Raw genomic sequence first — 16,836 nt, 5'->3', positions numbered from 1 at the left:
GAGAGGCCGCCTGACTGGGATTCAGAGATCTGGTGCCTACAGTGAGACGGTGGAGAGGCAGGTAGGGTCAGGCCGTGCTGAGCCCCGAGGCCAGAGTGCTCGTCTTTATCCTATTACAGGGCATTAAGCAGGACGTGACATGATGAGATTTTCATTTTGAAAAGGTCACTTTGTGCTTTGGTGCAACAGCAGACTGGTGCTGGAGGGTGAGTGGGGGTGGGCAGACTCAGCCAGGAATCCAGACAGAGAACCCAGGAGCAGCAGGCAGCCACAGGCTGGGCTGGGCAGCTGAGCACGGGAGAGGGTGGGGCTGCTGATGGCCCTGTTTCTGAAGCAGTGGCGAGTCCAGCCTTGACGTATCAGGCATGCATACCCAGGACGTAACCGTAGGTGAGGCGAGGGAAATGGCTTTGCTGATGAGGAAGGCATTAAGGATGGTGGCCGTCTGTGGGGATGGACTCTGTTTTCTTTCTTCTTGTCGACATCTAGTTTTCCCAGCACCGTTTATTGCAAAGTCTGCCCCATCGCAATGTGTGTTCTTGGCACCTTTATTGAAAATCAGCTGGCTCTGTGTGGATTCCCTTCTGTGCTCTCTGTTCTGTGTCTACTTTATGCTAAGGGCATGCTGTTTTGATTAATACAGCTTTACAGTGTATTTTGATGTCCGGGGTAACGTCTCCAGCTTGGTTCTTTTTGTTCTAGTTTGCTTTGACTATTTGTGGTCTTTTGTGCATTGAATTTTAGAACTTTCTCCCTATTTTTGTGAAGATTTTTGGAAAGATATTGCATTAAATCTTTGCAGCACTCCCATTACTGGATACTGATCCAAGGGAAATAAAATCAGGATGTGGTAAAGATCCCCTTGCACTATTTAGGATAGCCAGGTACGGAATTAACAATGTCTATCAACAGATGAACAAAGAAAATGTGGAATGTGTACTCATTGAAATACCATTCAGCCACAAAAAGAACAAGAGCCAGCCCATTATTTGTGGCAACGTGGATGAACCCAGAAGACATTAAGTGAAATGAAATAAGCCAGGAACAGAAAGACAGATGCTGCATATTCTCACTCATCTGCAGACTCCAAACAAACAAACAAACTTATTGCTTAAAAGTATAAAGTAGAATAGTGGTTATCAGAGGCTGGGAAGGTCCAGGGAGATAGGGGTGGGGAAGAATAAGCTCTGATGCTCTATGGCACAGCAGAGTGACTAGTGAACAATTCTATATTGTATATTTTGAAGAAGCTAGAACAGAGCATTTTGAATGCTCTCATCACAAATGATAAATTTTTTGAGGTGATGGATGTTGATTATCCTGATTTGATCACTATGGATATATTCATGAATAGAAATATCAGACTATACCTCACAGATGTGTGTAATTATTATGTTTCCATTGAAAATAAAACAGAAAAGAAAGGAGCACGAGTTTTTTCAACCTATTTTAATTTTTGTCTTGGGAAAGCCAGAGCCTGCTCCTCCTCTGCTTTGCTTCTGATGGACTCTGTCCCTCTTGCTCATCTAACTCTATTAATTCACTATACAAAATGTCAATGCAATTTTGATGAGAAGTATATTGGAACTCTGTAGTGCTTTTGGGAGTTTGGCCATTTTGACAATATTAATTCTGACTATCCGAGCATATAGGAGGTCTTTTCATCTTCTAAGGTCTTCTTCAATTTCTTCCTTTAGTGTTCTACGGTTTTCATTGTAGAGGTCCTTCATCTCTTTTGTTAGACTGATTTCCAAGTATTTTATTTTATTTTTTGGGCAATTGTGAATGGGATAGTTTTTCTAATTTATTTTTCAGCAGATTCATCATTGGAGAATAGGAATGTAATTGATTTATGGGCATTGATTTTATATCTTGCTACTTTGCTGAACTCATTTATGAGTTCTAGAAGTTTTACGGTAGAGTTTTTTTTGTGTGTGTGTCTTCTAAATATATGATCATGTCATTGGTGCACAGAGATGATTTGAACTCTCATTTTCCCATTTATATTGTTTAAATTCCTTCTCTTGCCTAATTGTTCTGGCTAAAGTTTCAAAGACTATGTTGAATAGAGTGGTGAAAGTGGGCCTCCCTGTCTTGTTTGTGTTTTAGAAGGAATTCTTTCAGTTTTTCTCCATTCAGAATAATGTTTGTCTTGAATTTGTCACATATAGCCTTTACAAGGTTAAGATGTGTTCCTTCCATTCCTTGTTTTTCTAGTGTTTTAAACACGAATGGCTGCTGTATTTTGTCAAATGCTTTTTCTCCATCTATTGAGGAAATTATCTGGTTCTTGTCTTTAAGTTTATTTATGTGGTGCATTACATTTATTGATTTCTGAATATTGAACCCACCTTGAATCCCTGGGTTGAAACCCCCTTGATCATGGTGCTCTAACTTTTAATATGTTTTTGTATGTGATTTGCCAGGATTTTATTGAGAATTTTTGCATTTATGCTCATCAGGGATACTGGTCTGAAGTTTTCTTTCCTTGATGTGTCTTTGTCTGGTTTTGGTTTCAGGGTGATACTAGCTTCATAGAATGAGTTTGACAGAGTTCCTGCCTTTTCTGTTTCATGGAATAATTTGAGGAATATTGGTATTTGTTCTTTAAAGATCTGGTAGAACTCGGCTGAGAATGCGTCTGGTTCTGGGCTTTTCTTTATTGGTACACTTTTGATGGCTTCTTCAATTTCATTATTTGAAATGATAAAAATAATATCAAGCAATGTTGGATATTACTACAGAGTGTTTCAGGAGTTCAGAAGAGGAATTATGTCCTTCCTGTGGGGAGCAGAGAAATCTTGAGGAGTGAAATTGAGGTGGCTTTTGAGCTGAGTGTTGAGGTGTGCCCAAATGGAGGAGGCAAGACGGAGACCCTTTGAACCACTTGGAGAAGGACATCAATCCACACCTCAAGGAGGAAGCTGACTGAGCAGAGGCCCCGGGGAAGAAGTGCCTCTGTCTGAAATGGCTGGTCGGCAGACACGGGATGGAGGGCAAGAGGTTAGTACCCAGAACATAGACCAGGGGCTCAGGCTGCCCCAGTGAATAGCTCAACTCAGCGCTCCCTGGCTTTGTGACCTCTGCAAATTCCTTTACTATCGCATGGCTCAGATTCTCTGCCTGTGGAATGAGAATAAGATCATGTACTTTTACAAGACCATGATCCAGCGCTGGGTGAGCACCATGTCAATGTTTGCTACGACAGCACCAGGAGCCCATGAGATAAACACAAGATGAGGCTGAACCATCAAGGGGTCAAGAAACCAGGAAGCAGAGGAGGCAAATAGTGGAGACTTCCCAGATATTATTCTGATTTCGATTTCTAATTTCGTTCCAGTCTGATTGCAGAATATATTTGAATAATTGGAATCCTTTTGTATTTGCTGAGACTTATTTCATGACTAAGATATTAGAAATGTTGCATGTGCTTTTGAGAAGGATGTGTATTCTGTCATTAGATGGAATGATCTATTAATGTCAACCAGGTCAAGTTGATTGATGGTGTTGTTCACATCTTCTATATCCTTAATGATTTTCTGTCTGCTTAATCAGTTGTTAATAGAGCAGTACTGACGTTGCTAACAACTGTGGATATGTCCACTCTATTTCTCCTTGAAGTTCTATCAGGTCTTGCTTCCTGTGTTTTGAATCTCTGTTATTAGGTGCTCATAAATCTAAGATTGTTATATCTTCCTAATGAATTATCCCCTTTTCATTATGAAATGGCTTTCTTTATCCCTGGTAATGTTCTGTACTTAAAAATCTCCTTGATGTTAATAATGCCATTCCAGCTTTCTTTTGATTGGTGTTTGGTGTTTGCATGGAATTGTTTCTTTCCTTTTATTTTTAACCTTTTAGTGTCTAAATAAGCAATTTTTTGTACACAGTATAGTTATGTCTTGAATTTTTTAAAATCAATGTGTATCTCTTGATTGGAGTGTTTAGGATGTTTACATTTAATGTGGTTACTCAAAGGGTTGGGTTTAAATTGATCACTTTGCTGTCTTTTTTTTTTTAATTTGCTCCAACTGTCTTTATGTTCCTTTTCTTCATCTTTTCTTCTTTTATATTAGTTGTTTTTTTTATGGGTTTTCTTCTCTGAAAGCTTATTAGCACTGATTATTTGTTTTGCTTTCTCTGTGGTTGTTTCAGGGTTTATGGTATACTTTTTAACTTACCAGAGTTTATATTTAAGTGACATCATGTCACTTTACCTGTGGTATAAGAACACAATCGTTTACCTTCATTTTCTCTTCCTGATTGTTGTGCTACTTTGTCATATGATGTGTTTAACCCACATTACAAACCCCACCACACTGTGTTATTATTTTATTTAGGCTACCAATTGTTTCTTAAAGAAATTCAAACAATAAGAAAAAAAATTCTCTATATAGTCTGGAAGTGACCATTTCTGGTGTTCTTCATTCATTAGTGTAGATTCCAATTCCCAATAATTTCCCTTCTTCCTGAGGGACTTCCTGTAATATTTTTTTTTTTTGTAGTGTGCCTTTGCTGACTATGTGTGTGTTAAACTTCTGTGTATCTGAAAAATGATTTCACCTTTACTTTTGGAAGTTATCTTTTGTGGGTTGACATTTTTAATTTTAGCATTTTAAAGATCTTTCTCTCCTGTCAGTAATTTGCTTGTGTCATTTCCTCTAAGGAATCTGTTATGCTTTAGACGTGAGGAGTTCCCCAAAAGCCCATGTGAGACAATGCAAGAAAGTTCAGAGGAGAAATGATTGGGCTATGAATCCTTAACCTAATCAGAGGATTAATCCCCAATAGGGATTAATGGGTGGCAACTGTAGGTAGGTGGGGTGTGGCTGCAGGAGGCGGGTCACAGGGGCTTGCCTTTGGGGTTCTTATTTTGTCTCTGGTGATCAGAGTTCTCTCTGCTTCCATGTCCTGAGCTACTTTCCTCCTCTAGATCTTTCTGCCATGGTCTACTGCCTCACCTCAGGCTCAGAGTAATGGAGTTGGCCATCTGTGGACTGCGGCCTCTGAAATCATGAGCACCGAATACACTCTTCCTTCTCTGAGATGGTTCTTGTCAGGTCTTTTGGTCACAGAGACAAAAAAGAGATATTTTTTTTGTAGTTTTTACTTTTAATCTTTTACATTTAACATATCTCTTATTCTCTGCTGCCTTTCAGATTGTATCTTCATCATTTGTTGTGAGCAATTTGATACGTCTTGTTGTAATTTGTCTCATATATTTTGTGTTTGGGGTTTATTGGGATTCTGTGGGTTTTAATTTTCATCAGTTGGAAAATTTTAACCATTATTTCTTCAAGGGCTTCTTCTGTGTCCTTCTCTTTCTTCTTTCTTCCCTGATGGCCCGTTGGGCCACTTGACCTTTTCCCATTCCTCATGGTTACTTTGTTAATTATTTAAATTCTTGATATCTTCAAGTTCTCTGACATTTTTCCTGCAATGTCTAGTCTGCTGTTAATCCCATCTGGTCTATTTTTCCATCTCAGACATTGTGGTTTTCATCTCTAAAAGTTCAATTTTGGTATTTTTTAATATCCCCCATATTTCTATGCAACATTTGAACCTGTAGAATACTACTATAGCAAAAATGTTTTAATGTCTTTGCTGATGCTAATATCTGTTTCAGTTGTAGGTCAGTTGATGAATTTTTTTTCTTTCTTAAAGTTTATGTTTTTCTGCATCTTTTCATGCCTGGTCATTTTTTTTAAAAGAGGGGGGCGGAATTTTAATATTTATTTTTTAGTTTTCTGCGGACACAACATCTTTGTATGTGGTGCTGAGGATCGAACCCGGGCCACATGCATGCCAGGCGAGCGCACTACCGCTTGAGCCACATCCCCAGCCCATTCCTGGTCATTTTTAATGGTATACCACATATTTCTTTTGGGGGAATGTATATGTCTCTGTGAGCACACACACACACACACACACACACACATATGAATCTCTATAAATTTTATTGAGCTTCTGTGACAAAGTTAGGTTGCTTGGAAGTAGTTTGATCTGTTTGGATCTTACCTTTGAGATACATTTAGGTGAGATAAGGGCCATGCTCAGTATAGGGTAAATAATTTTTAATTACTAGGGTTAGCCCTTCCACATCCTCTACACAGGGTCCCAGGCTGGTGGTTCTTTGCACAGTTCTGGATGTTTCTGCACACGTGCTAATCAAAATTCATCTCACTACATGAAAATCTCCAGAGCTTCCTCTGTGTGAAGCTCTTTCCTGTTGGTTCTCCATCCTGTGAACCTGAGCTGTCTTGTCTCTCAGGACTCTCAGCTCTGTATTCTCAAGTCAGGGAGTCAGCGAAGCTCTGTCTGGTATTTCCATCCTGGGTTACAGCTTGGGAACTCTCTCAAATCAGGAAATTGGAGCGATGGTGGGGCTCATCCTCTTTGTTCATTGTTCCTCAGAGATCAATATCCCCATTGCGTCAGGTCTAGTTTTTGCAAACCGTTATTTCCTATACTGTGTCCTTTTTTGGGGGGGGGGTTGGCTTAGGTGGGAGGGTAAATTCTCCTGTGACTCCATCTTGACTGAAGTTCAGCTTCCAGCCTGCGGAGTTTGAATCTCATTCTAAAGGCAATGCAGAAGCACAGGACCACAGGGCGATGATCAGTTCTGGATGTCTTAAAGGTAACTCTAGCAATCATTTTGTGGAGGAACTGAGGAATGCGGTCACAGAGAGAGTGTCTTGCAAAGTCTCCCTGATGCAACCTGGAGAAGGCTGGTTTGTGAAGTTCTGAAATCTGAGTATGGAAAGTGTCCTAAAATAAAATGCAAAGGTCCAATCCTGCATACAAGAAATACCACGGAGGTAATATGTTATAAATTTGTAGCATCTAGTGTGTCTCTGATGACACAAATTGAAAGCTAGTGTAAGGTGAAGATGATTTCCCATGGTGCCCCCAAACACTAGTATCAAATGCCCTCAGTGCTGGGGATTCTGGGAACCACCAGAGTCATTCAGAAAGGCCCTGCTGACTCTCCTGGCCAGGGCTCTGTGGACTTACATAGCCTCAGAGACTCCCAAAAGGCTCTTCTCATCTGGACAACATTTGAGCATAGTTCCCATGAGAAATCATGATGTTTTATTCATGTGCATTTGAAAACTTTGTGAATAGCAGAGAATATTTTAGGATTTTAGAAAGCAAATCTCCACATGTGCTTATCACAGAGCCTTTGAGTTTTCAAGTCACTGGAATGAGAAAATTTTTCTTCCAAACCACAAAGTCTCAATCCAGCTGGGATCCTTAACGTTTGAACATTATGTTTCCCCCAGTTGCCGGTGCACTTAATGCTAAAATAATATATTTAGGATAATAAAGTCAAGTGGGGAATAAAAAAAATCACAAGGTATCGTCAAATAGAATCAGTCTTGAGAAAATGTAGCATTACCACTTTGAAGGAGTGGGGCTTAAGCGGAGTCTTTGTGGACTGGGTAAGGAATGGACGCCTGGTCAAGGGACAGAGATCAGAGAATACTAACCAGTGTGTGCCGGAGGAAGGTTGTTAGGAAGCTTTGAGGTTTCGTGGCTCTGAGGCAGCAGTTCTGGTCCTAAGATGCTTTCTGTAGTGAGGACCGAGGGAGGCATGGCATGCTGGGCCTGAGCTGCTGCTGGCCCAGAGTTGGCTTCTCTCCAGGGAGAGGCTGGGCCCAAAGTCAGGCCTTCACCTGGAATTCCTTCAGGCTTTGCAGTGACTGGCAGTTCATCCCCCAAGACCCTGACTGACAACCCCTCATGAGACTCCCAGGGAGACAGAAAAAAAAAAAATCCCACCAAGGACAGAGCCACTTTTCTAAAAGCTTAAATCCAGAAAAAAAAAATGACCTGCTACTTTTCAGCATATAAATGCAGGGAAGCTCCGGGTGACTATTTGCATTATGAGGAAAAAGACAGATGAGCTAAGTGGCAGGAGAGAGGAGCAGGAAGAACAGAGAATCCGGGCAAACCAGTGAACCTCATAGAAAAGGAGATCCCACATCTCCATGTCCCCGGGGTCTGGACAGGAACTGACTGCCAAAGAGCAGTGAGCATTATTTGCTCTGGGAAATGTCCCCACAAGACTGTTGTCCCCTGTGAGGTGTCTTTTTAGTACTAGTGTGGTGAGCTGGCTCCCTTTCCTGGGATGATATTGACCCCCTTCCTGAGCTGCTGACCCCTTGAAGCAGCATGTGACAGCTCCAGGATACTCTTAGAGACGGATGACGGCTTGGGAGGCTCAGAGGGCCTTCTTTCCTGGGCACCCTGTCCCACTCCCAGTGGTCCTGAACCCTTGGACCTCACCCCTGCCTGAAGAAGGGTGTGTGACCCCAGCCGTCCACTTAGAAATCCATTTCCCCATGCAGAGAGTCTGTGAGGGTGGATACGAAACCCGGCAGGACCATCCAATGCGTAGAGATGACTGGGAGGGGGTGGGGGGGTGGGGAAGACCCGCTTTCCCCTGGAGGCTGCTGTGTTGAGTGGCTGGCCACAGGCCACCAGGGATGGTTGGCAATTTTGTTACATACCCAAACGAGGCTTGTTTCACAGCAGATGGAGGATTTTTAGGGATTAATGATTTAACAGCCTCATAATCACAGGCACTTATTTTCGATATGAGCATGCTTTCAGTCACGTGGATTGAAGCTAGAATTCCATTCCTTTCCAGTCCTCCTGTCAAAATGACAAATGACCCATGTCAGAAAAGTACCGGCTGGCAGAGACTGTCAGCCCATAATTTCACCCCAACGAGGAAGGGTGGCCGTGGTGGCAACTGCTGGTTCTTTCTCTCTCCAGGATTGATTGCTCTTTGTGGAAAAGATAGCCCTTACGTCCTCCGTATAAGGAGAGCTCTAACAAGAAGTGATTCTCTTTAACAGTTGGCAATGTTGAGTGGAAATTTGACTATGCGTCCCCTGGTTGGCTCTTCTTCTTAAATTGGGTTTTCTGGGAAGAAAATAGAAATCTCCAATTTTCTGAGTGGCTAGAATAGAAATCTTAAGTGCAGGATTGGCTGAATTTGTTACCGAGCAAAGCAGAGCAAGAAGAGCTTGCTCATAGTTTGTATCAGTTTTGAGTCTGTGTAGGGAAGCAGTGACCCTGGGCTGAGGTTTTCTGATACTTGGGGAAATGTAAACCTTGTTAGGTGTGTCTTATGGCAAGGGCTTCGTTCTCTCCTACATTGGAAACCACTTATTTTGCTTTATGTGCCAGGAATCTCCCTTTTCTTGGTTGTCTGGGTTCTCCTGTGGGAAATCCCTTGGGTTCACCCCAAGCCCATCATTTATAAGTGCTTGTTCTGAAGGAGAAAGCTGGGTCTTTTCCTTGAATGCACATGCACATACACACATGTACACACACATTGGAAGCATTTTCTTAGCAACATGAGGACAAGTCAGAGGATTTGAATGATGTCATAAAAATTATTTAATATGGGAGTTGGCAAACTATTTCTGAGAAGAGCTGGGTAGTAATTATTTCAGGGTTTGTAGGATATACGGACGATTGCAACTTGTCAACTTCCTCATTGTAGCACAAGAGTGGCTTTAGAAAATAGATAAGTGACTGTAGCTGTGCTTCAATAAAACTTTATTTTCAAATGCAGATGACCACTGGATCCAGCCTGTGGCCCTGCTTTTCTGCACTCTGGTCTAGCCCTGTGCCTTCAGTGGGGAGACAGAAAGCCAAAGTGATCCGTGTGGTCACAAAGCTATAATTGGCAGAGCCGAGTTCAGATCTCAGACCCCAAGTTCCAATCAGTTCCATTTCCAGTGTCCCACTCTCTCCTGCCTTTTGTTCAGGGGTGTTAAATGTCTCCCCCAGATCTCAAGGGCAGGCTCTGGGGAGGAATTCATTGTAACAGGCTTGCGTTCCCATGCGTGTGCACGTGTTAAATAAGACGATTCCTGCACAGGCTTCCAGAGGCCAGCTGTCCTGTCTCCTCTTCCCAGTGACTGAGAGCCGGGCTCTAAAGCATGTCTTGCACCTGCTGGTCTAGGCCATCCTTGGAAACCACCCAGTGAATTAGGGAGATAATTCTTCCGATTCCCAGAGAGAGAGAATTGTGCCTTCTGATGGAATGAGGAATACTGGACGCTTTCCTGAGCACGGCCACCTTTTCTTACCTGTGCTACCCACCACCAGCCCCAAACCACATCTCTCAGCTGTTCGGCCTTTGTAGATAGCCAGGCCCACTTATCTCCCCCTGCTGATGTTGACTTAGTGTGGCCGCAGCACTGATTATTTTAACCTCATCTCATGGATTGCACTCCTTTGACTTTAAATCACTAGTTTAACCTTGCACTGAATATTTTATGATTTACCTTTATTCCACTGGTGGAATTTAAACTGTAAACAGGTGTCAGAAAATGTATAAAAGTTAACATCCTCTTCTTTCCACATATCAGAGTTTTGTCTTATGAAGAACTTAAAGTGTTTTATTAATTGGGCCATCTGAAGATAAAATTATTCCCCAGCCTTCCTGGGGCCCATTTGATATCTCTTTCAGCAAAGCTAAACAGGATTGAGATGTCATTAAACACAATTCTGCCACTGATTTGTTTAAGGGTGGTTTGGTTATTAAGGAAAGGAACACAGCCAGGCAAATAGAGGCAGAAAATAAAATGAGATTTACTGGGAGAAGATGGCACAGACCACTGAAGAAGGCCACCTGGGTATCTGTAGGGACTCAAAAGAGGAACTGGCATGTTGGGGACCAAATTCCTTTCAGCATCTTCCTGGGGCTCTGCCTGCTATCTGTTCTCATCTCTGCAGTTTACAAAGAAACTGGTCACAGCCTCCAGCTCCGAGCCTGTCACCAGCGTGACTTACGCCTGGCGCTTTACTTTAGTTCACAGCAAGTGAACTGCTTGTTCTGTTTACCTTCAGGATGGGCTTCCTTTAGTTCTCAGGACAAACACAGCCATTGGCTTTCTGAATCGCCAAACCTGTGATTAAAGGCAGGGTTGGCGAACTGTGGCCCCAGGGCTAAGTCCAGTAGCTGCCTGTTCCATCACTAAAGTTTTGTTGGAACACAGCCCTGCTTAGATTTTTTTTTTTCAGGTCACGTACAGCTTTTTTATACACAACAGCCACATGGAGTAATTGTAACAAAGCCTAAATATTGACTGTCTGGTCCTTAACAGAACTGGCTGAGTGCTGAACTAAAGAGGTAACACAAGGATGGTTTTAACCCCAGTAGGTCAGACGTGACGTCTCCGGTGGCTCTTGAGTCAGAAGACAGATGAGGGGGCACGGTGGCGCGGAAGCCTTTGAACCCCGCATCTCAACCCTGTGGACTCTGCTCAGGGACTTGTTTCAAAGAGCATCAGCAAACGAGGGCCGCCCACAAAAGTTCCCAGATCAAATGTTTTCAAGTCCAAGTTTCAGTTCAAATAGTTGAATATGGAAAAAAAAAAAAACAACCAAAAAACAAACAAACCAGGCTACTGAGGAGTGTGGGGTGCCTCCAGGGTCTGAGGGCAGCTCCCTGTGCATTGCACACAGCGGGCTGGTTGAACAGCTTCCCCTTCTGCCTGGCTGGAACTGCTGAGCCCAACTAAGTGAAATTCTGACTAAAAGTGAGAAGAAAGGCTGCTGGTGACAAATGAGGAGTCACCTGTACATGGCCAACGTGTGGTTCAGAGAAGGATTGAGGTGTTTTCATTTTCTTTCGAGCACTGAGGACTGGGGCCGGCAGGGAGGGGCCCTCTGGGTTTCCAAAACAGTGCAACCACTGCAGCTTGGTGTGTCCTTTGGAGGTTGTGTCCAAGAAAGTGGGGTACCCGGGGAAAGTGTTGTCCTAGCTACTGCTCCCTTCTGGCCACTGGCTGGCTCCCCAGTCTCCCCTGAGAGAGGCCCCTTATTCAGTTTACAGCTCTAAGCCTTCATTTAGTTCGACTGGCATCCCAATCTTTTCGCCATTTTTTCCAAACATCTCTCTCATGCAGCTTGCCTTTTAAACCGCGCTCTTTTATTGTAATATTTGAGGTGAAATGTTCACTTTAATGGTCCTAGTAATGTCCACAGTAATGATTGGGGTCACAACCTGGTGGCATCATCTACTGGACACCTCTTGTGAGTAAGACATTTGAAATACTTTCTCTCATTGGATCCTTGTATCAGCTCTAGAAAACAAATACAAGTAGTGTCCTGTTGTGTCAGTGAGAAAACTGGGAATGGAGGAGAGGAAGTCACTGAAGCAAAATGATGGCCTGTTCACTCATTCAGCCACCTGAGCTGGGCGTGGTGCTGGGAGTCCTGCGGTTAGGGAACAGGAGGGGCGGAGCCTGTTTTCAAGCAGAGCAGATACATGATAAACCAACCTGCGGAACAACACAGTTCCAATGTGGGCCAAGTGCTTCGCAGAAAAGGGACAGGGTCCCATGAAGGACTGTAAGTGGTCATGAGAGCAGATGGCCATCTCAAGTCTGTCCAAACCCCAGTCTGTCTCTCAGGTCTGTGTTCTTGAGGGCCTTACTATAAGTTCAGCTTCAGGGTATAGCGTAGATTCAGGTTGGAGGGGACCTTGGGATTCCCAGGCCTGCCTAGTGTATCCTGGGAGGTGAATTTATCAATTATCTACTTTGGCTTCTGCCTTCTTCAATTTAGAGACCCCATAGTCTTTCCAGAAGCCTGTTCTACTATACTTTCTTTCTCCTTTTTAAGCACATAAGCAAGACTGTCCTCCTTCCCTTCCTTCCTTCCTTCTGTCATCCCTCCTCCCACCTCTATTTATATTATTTTAATTCTACCAGGGACTATAATACAGTCAATTCAATTCAGCAAATATTTATTAAGAAAGGTCATGTCTTAGCAGAGTGCTTTCCATAAATATTAATCGAACAAAAGATTGTGTTGGGCTTAAAAGAAAACAAATTTAAGCCAGACCGGATCCCTGGCTTTACCTCTGAATGGGCAGAGAGACACAGCCCCTCCCCAGGGCCCAGGGTGGGGAGAAGCAGGCGTGGAGTGAAAGGATCCCTTCAGCTGGTCTGTAAAAGTCCTCTCCTGCAAAATTCCAAGAGATCGGCTTGTTTCACAATTCCACAAAGAGCTTGCCTCATTGGTTTATGTTAAAGCACTGATTTAGAGTTTCCTCCTTAACTGAGTCTAAGGGTCTTTTGATTCAAGAACAGGAGATTGTTTTGAAGCTCAGATAAGGCTCTGCAGTCCTGGTGTAGGATGGAGTCATCAGCACTGTTTCCAGTGGTGGAAACTTGTTAAGGTGGTGCAGCTAGTGGCAGAGAGGTGACTAGGGGGGACCGAGGAGTGTGGTGTGCCACAAGCTCGGACACACACTGTGGACCAGCTGTGCTCCCTGTGGATGGTTCCACGCTCCTCACTGCCACTCTGGCAGAGAGCTGGGTACCTGTCCGCAGATGAGTCTGTGATTTCTGGCTCCACCATGGAGAGCACGCTCCATCACTAAAACACGTGCTCCTTCACTCTGTTCTACAAATCTCCCTGCCATTCTCTTGACATGCCATCCCTCTTACCACCTTGTATCTCTTTCTAGGGCTGCTGGAGCAAATTACTGCAAATGGGGTGCCTAAGCCATGGAAATTGACTTGCACACCGTTGTCTAGGCTGAAGCCTGGCAACGAGGTGGAGGTGGGGCTGCGACCTCTGAGGCTCCTGGGAAAATCCTTTGTGCCTCTTCCGGCTTCAGGTGGTGGCTGGCAATTCTTGGCGGTTCTTGTCTTATGGAGCATCCCTCCAGGCTCCCTCCCTGTATATCCCTGTGCCTTTGCGGCTCTTCTCCTTCTCAGGACACCAGTCATTGGGTTTAGGGACCACAGCTTCCCTTGATCACATCTGCAAAGACCCAATTTCCTGGTTCAGAGCATTCCCAGGTATCATGGGTCAGCATGTGGACCCAATCCAACCCCATACAGAGCTCACCTTTCCAGGAAGCATCTGGAATCCATGCCCTTCTCACCATCTCTGGTTTGACCACTCAGTCCTGACCCCTGGCCTCCCTCTCCTGGGTGACCTGGCCTCCCTGCCTCCTATGTCTACTTTGCACCCCAGCCAGAGAGATTCATCTTAAGTGACAATCATAGTCTTTCTTTCAGGGGACCAAAACCCTAACCAGAACCACCACCACAAATGACCCTCTAATGGCTTTCCACATCCCTCCCCATCCTCACACAGCCAGCCAAGCAGGTGTTTTCTTCCCACCTCCAAATGTCCCAAACTCTTCCTCTCTCCAGTTCTGGTACTTGCATCTGCTTGGGAGATGTTAAAATGCAGGGAGGAGAAGTGTTCGAATCAGTGAAATGTGGTCAGTTGATACGTGTAAAGGGCTCAGAATGGTACCCAGCAAGAGAAAGAGCAGTGTGCCCTCATATTAAATATCCTCCAACCAATCTGCACATCAGGGCTCTCATGGGATTTTTTTTTAACCATTCACAGGTTCCTCCTTCACCAAGAGGTCTATCCACTGCTGACAGCACCCCTTCTTATAATTGTTTTATTTTCCTCTCCTGCAGACTAGGAGATGGGAAACCCAATGTCATCAACCTGCTTCCGGGTCATTCCAGTCCTCCAGCCATCACTCAGCAGAGAACTAGTACCAGTCACTGCTCAGGCACCAGGGAGAAAGGGGGTGGAGGAGATGGGGTGCTACTCTCATTGGATCTTAGTATCTAAGGGGGATGCAGAGATAGGCAGACACATTTACCTATCTGTAAATGAACAGGGTGATCCAGGCACATGAAGTGATCATGCAGAAGGACCAACAGTGTGACTGAATGAGAGGAGCAGGACAGAGGATTTAGGGGGGCAGATGAAAGTTTTGGCTCAGAAAACCAGGATTGGTTTACCTCGAGAAGCATCTTTCAATCATTGATGTTAACACAACCTGTGACTCCAGTCCTGCTGGCAGCCCCTCAAGATGAGTGCTATTCTGTCTTGGGTGATGGAGCTGGATTTTGGCTGGAGTCCAGAGCCCAATCTCTGCCTACCTGCATTTATGTCACACCTGGTCACCTGGATGGAAATTACCCCTCCCTGTGTCCATCATTGTGATGAGTTGGTGTCTTTGTGACCCAGGGTGAGCACACATCTACAAACAAACTTTTATTTTTTTCATTCTTTCCTGCTCAATGAAAGACCTTCTTGAACAGCCACTCATGCAGCTGCACACTAAGAGGGGCTACCGGGTCACCTGTGTCACAGTCAGATGGAAACTCAGCTTAGGTTTCCCAGGGGATCTTGATGATGAGCTTAGTGCTTTTTGGCTGCAAGGAAAGAATTTCTAGGCTACAGTGACTTCACAAGAAGACACTTATTTTCCTATTTACCTGGATGTCCAGGAAAGGGTGAGTGTGTTATTACACTGGGCAAACTCTGTGGCTTAATGATGCTCTCAGGGTCTGGGGCAGTGCCAACCTTAGGGGTAATCATGGCTTCACTCCCAGGCAGACAAAGTCACGTCCAGAAAGGAAGGTGAAAGCCATCATCTCTCTTTATTCGGATTAGAAACAAACAAGCAAAAAACCAAACTCCTGCACTTCCTCCAGGTCCTCTGCAATTGGCCAGATTTGGGCACATGTTCAGGCTATAGCTGCAAGGTATGCTGGGAAAGCTAGTGCCTGTCCTTCTTGGCCTGGACAGTGGGATGGAGCTTCCCAGCAAGGGAGCAAGAAAGCTGGGCTTAGGGTGAGGTCCAAGAAGCCATGACCATGACTCTTGTTAACTGGTGCCATATGAAGAAGGCATGTTGTTCAAGGATGCTGAATCTGAATTTCCAAAAAGGCTTAATTGGGCTCCTTGTTCTCCATATAAGTAGCCATAAAGGAAAAGTCATATATTTTAGAAAATTTTCTGTTGAAAGCCACAGCAGAATGGGCCCCAGCAAAGCTCTAGCTGCCAACTGATTGGCTCCTCTGTGGTGATGCTCATTGGGCTGTTTCCCTGTCCTTTCAGACCACGGAGCTGCTCATTGGGGGACTTTTTTTGGCTCTGTCCATGCGACCCAGCCAATCGGCCTCAAGAGCAGGAGGATTGTGGGAGTGGGAGAGGCTTGTGGGAAGCTGGTGGTGGCAGTTGGGCTCTGAAGTTTTTTCCTGAGGAGCTGTTTTGTTTGGCCTGTGTGGTTCTAAAAATAAAGTTCGTTTATTTTGACAAGTGGCTCCTGAATTGTGCCCAGCCAGACTGCGGCATTTGGTAGTTTGAGAACGGCATTCATTAGCCCAATGTCTCCCTCTACAGCATCGTGGGCAAATACCCGGTATTCTACTCCTTTGGCATCTAAAGCCTGTTTTACTGCAGCTGCCACGACTTGCTCTTGTTCATTAATGTCTCTACATAATTTAATATATGTGTTTAAATCTTCATGTTTCCATGGTCCAATGACTTCTCTGCACCAATGATTCGTTTGCTCATAAACCAGTTGTTTTATTAATGGCATTGCTTGTTCTGTATTCCCCAAAACTCTGGTAGCTGTTTGAATAAGCCTATCTACAAATTCAGCATAAGATTCATTAGCTCCTTGTATTATCTTAGATAATTGACCTTGTAAACCTCCATGTCCTTGTAAAGTCTTCCATGCCCTAACTGCCTCTGCAGCAATTTGTGCGTATACTCCAGGATCATATGCAATTTGTTGCTGCCGATCCTCATAAGGCCCCTTTCCTAACAACATTTCTAGATTTCTCTGAGGATAACCAGCTGCTGCATTTCGCCTAGCCGTCTCCTTGCAAAATTCCTCATTGGCAACCTTCCATAACAGGTATTGTCCTCCATTTAGCACAGCTTTACACATACTAGCCCAATCTGCTGGCGTCATGTTCAAGTTGTTAATGGATTCGACCAAGCTTACAGTGAAGGGTGCTTGAGGACCATAGG

General features: G+C 44.1%; 1 protein-coding gene across 5 annotated transcripts in view; it reads left to right on the top strand.

Annotated features, from left to right (window-relative positions):
- Window positions 1-229: 229 nt before the first annotated feature.
- Window positions 230-16,836, top strand: part of Plpp4 (phospholipid phosphatase 4) — a 239,223-nt gene continuing 222,616 nt past the window's right edge. The window contains exons 1-2 of one of the 5 annotated variants that reach the window (XM_078038763.1): window positions 230-390; window positions 2,745-3,003. The gene's annotated coding sequence lies outside the window, so the exon portion shown is untranslated. Of the gene's footprint in view, window positions 391-2,284; window positions 3,004-16,836 lie in introns of those variants that run through there. The other 4 variants (XM_078038797.1, XM_040272708.2, XM_078038968.1 and 1 more) reach the window with 4 other exon arrangements.

The sequence above is a fragment of the Ictidomys tridecemlineatus genome, chromosome 1 (genome assembly GCF_052094955.1).
Source record: "Ictidomys tridecemlineatus isolate mIctTri1 chromosome 1, mIctTri1.hap1, whole genome shotgun sequence".
In the NCBI taxonomy this organism is placed as follows: domain Eukaryota; kingdom Metazoa; phylum Chordata; class Mammalia; order Rodentia; family Sciuridae; genus Ictidomys; species Ictidomys tridecemlineatus.
This window is presented reverse-complemented; position numbering and strand designations above follow the sequence as displayed.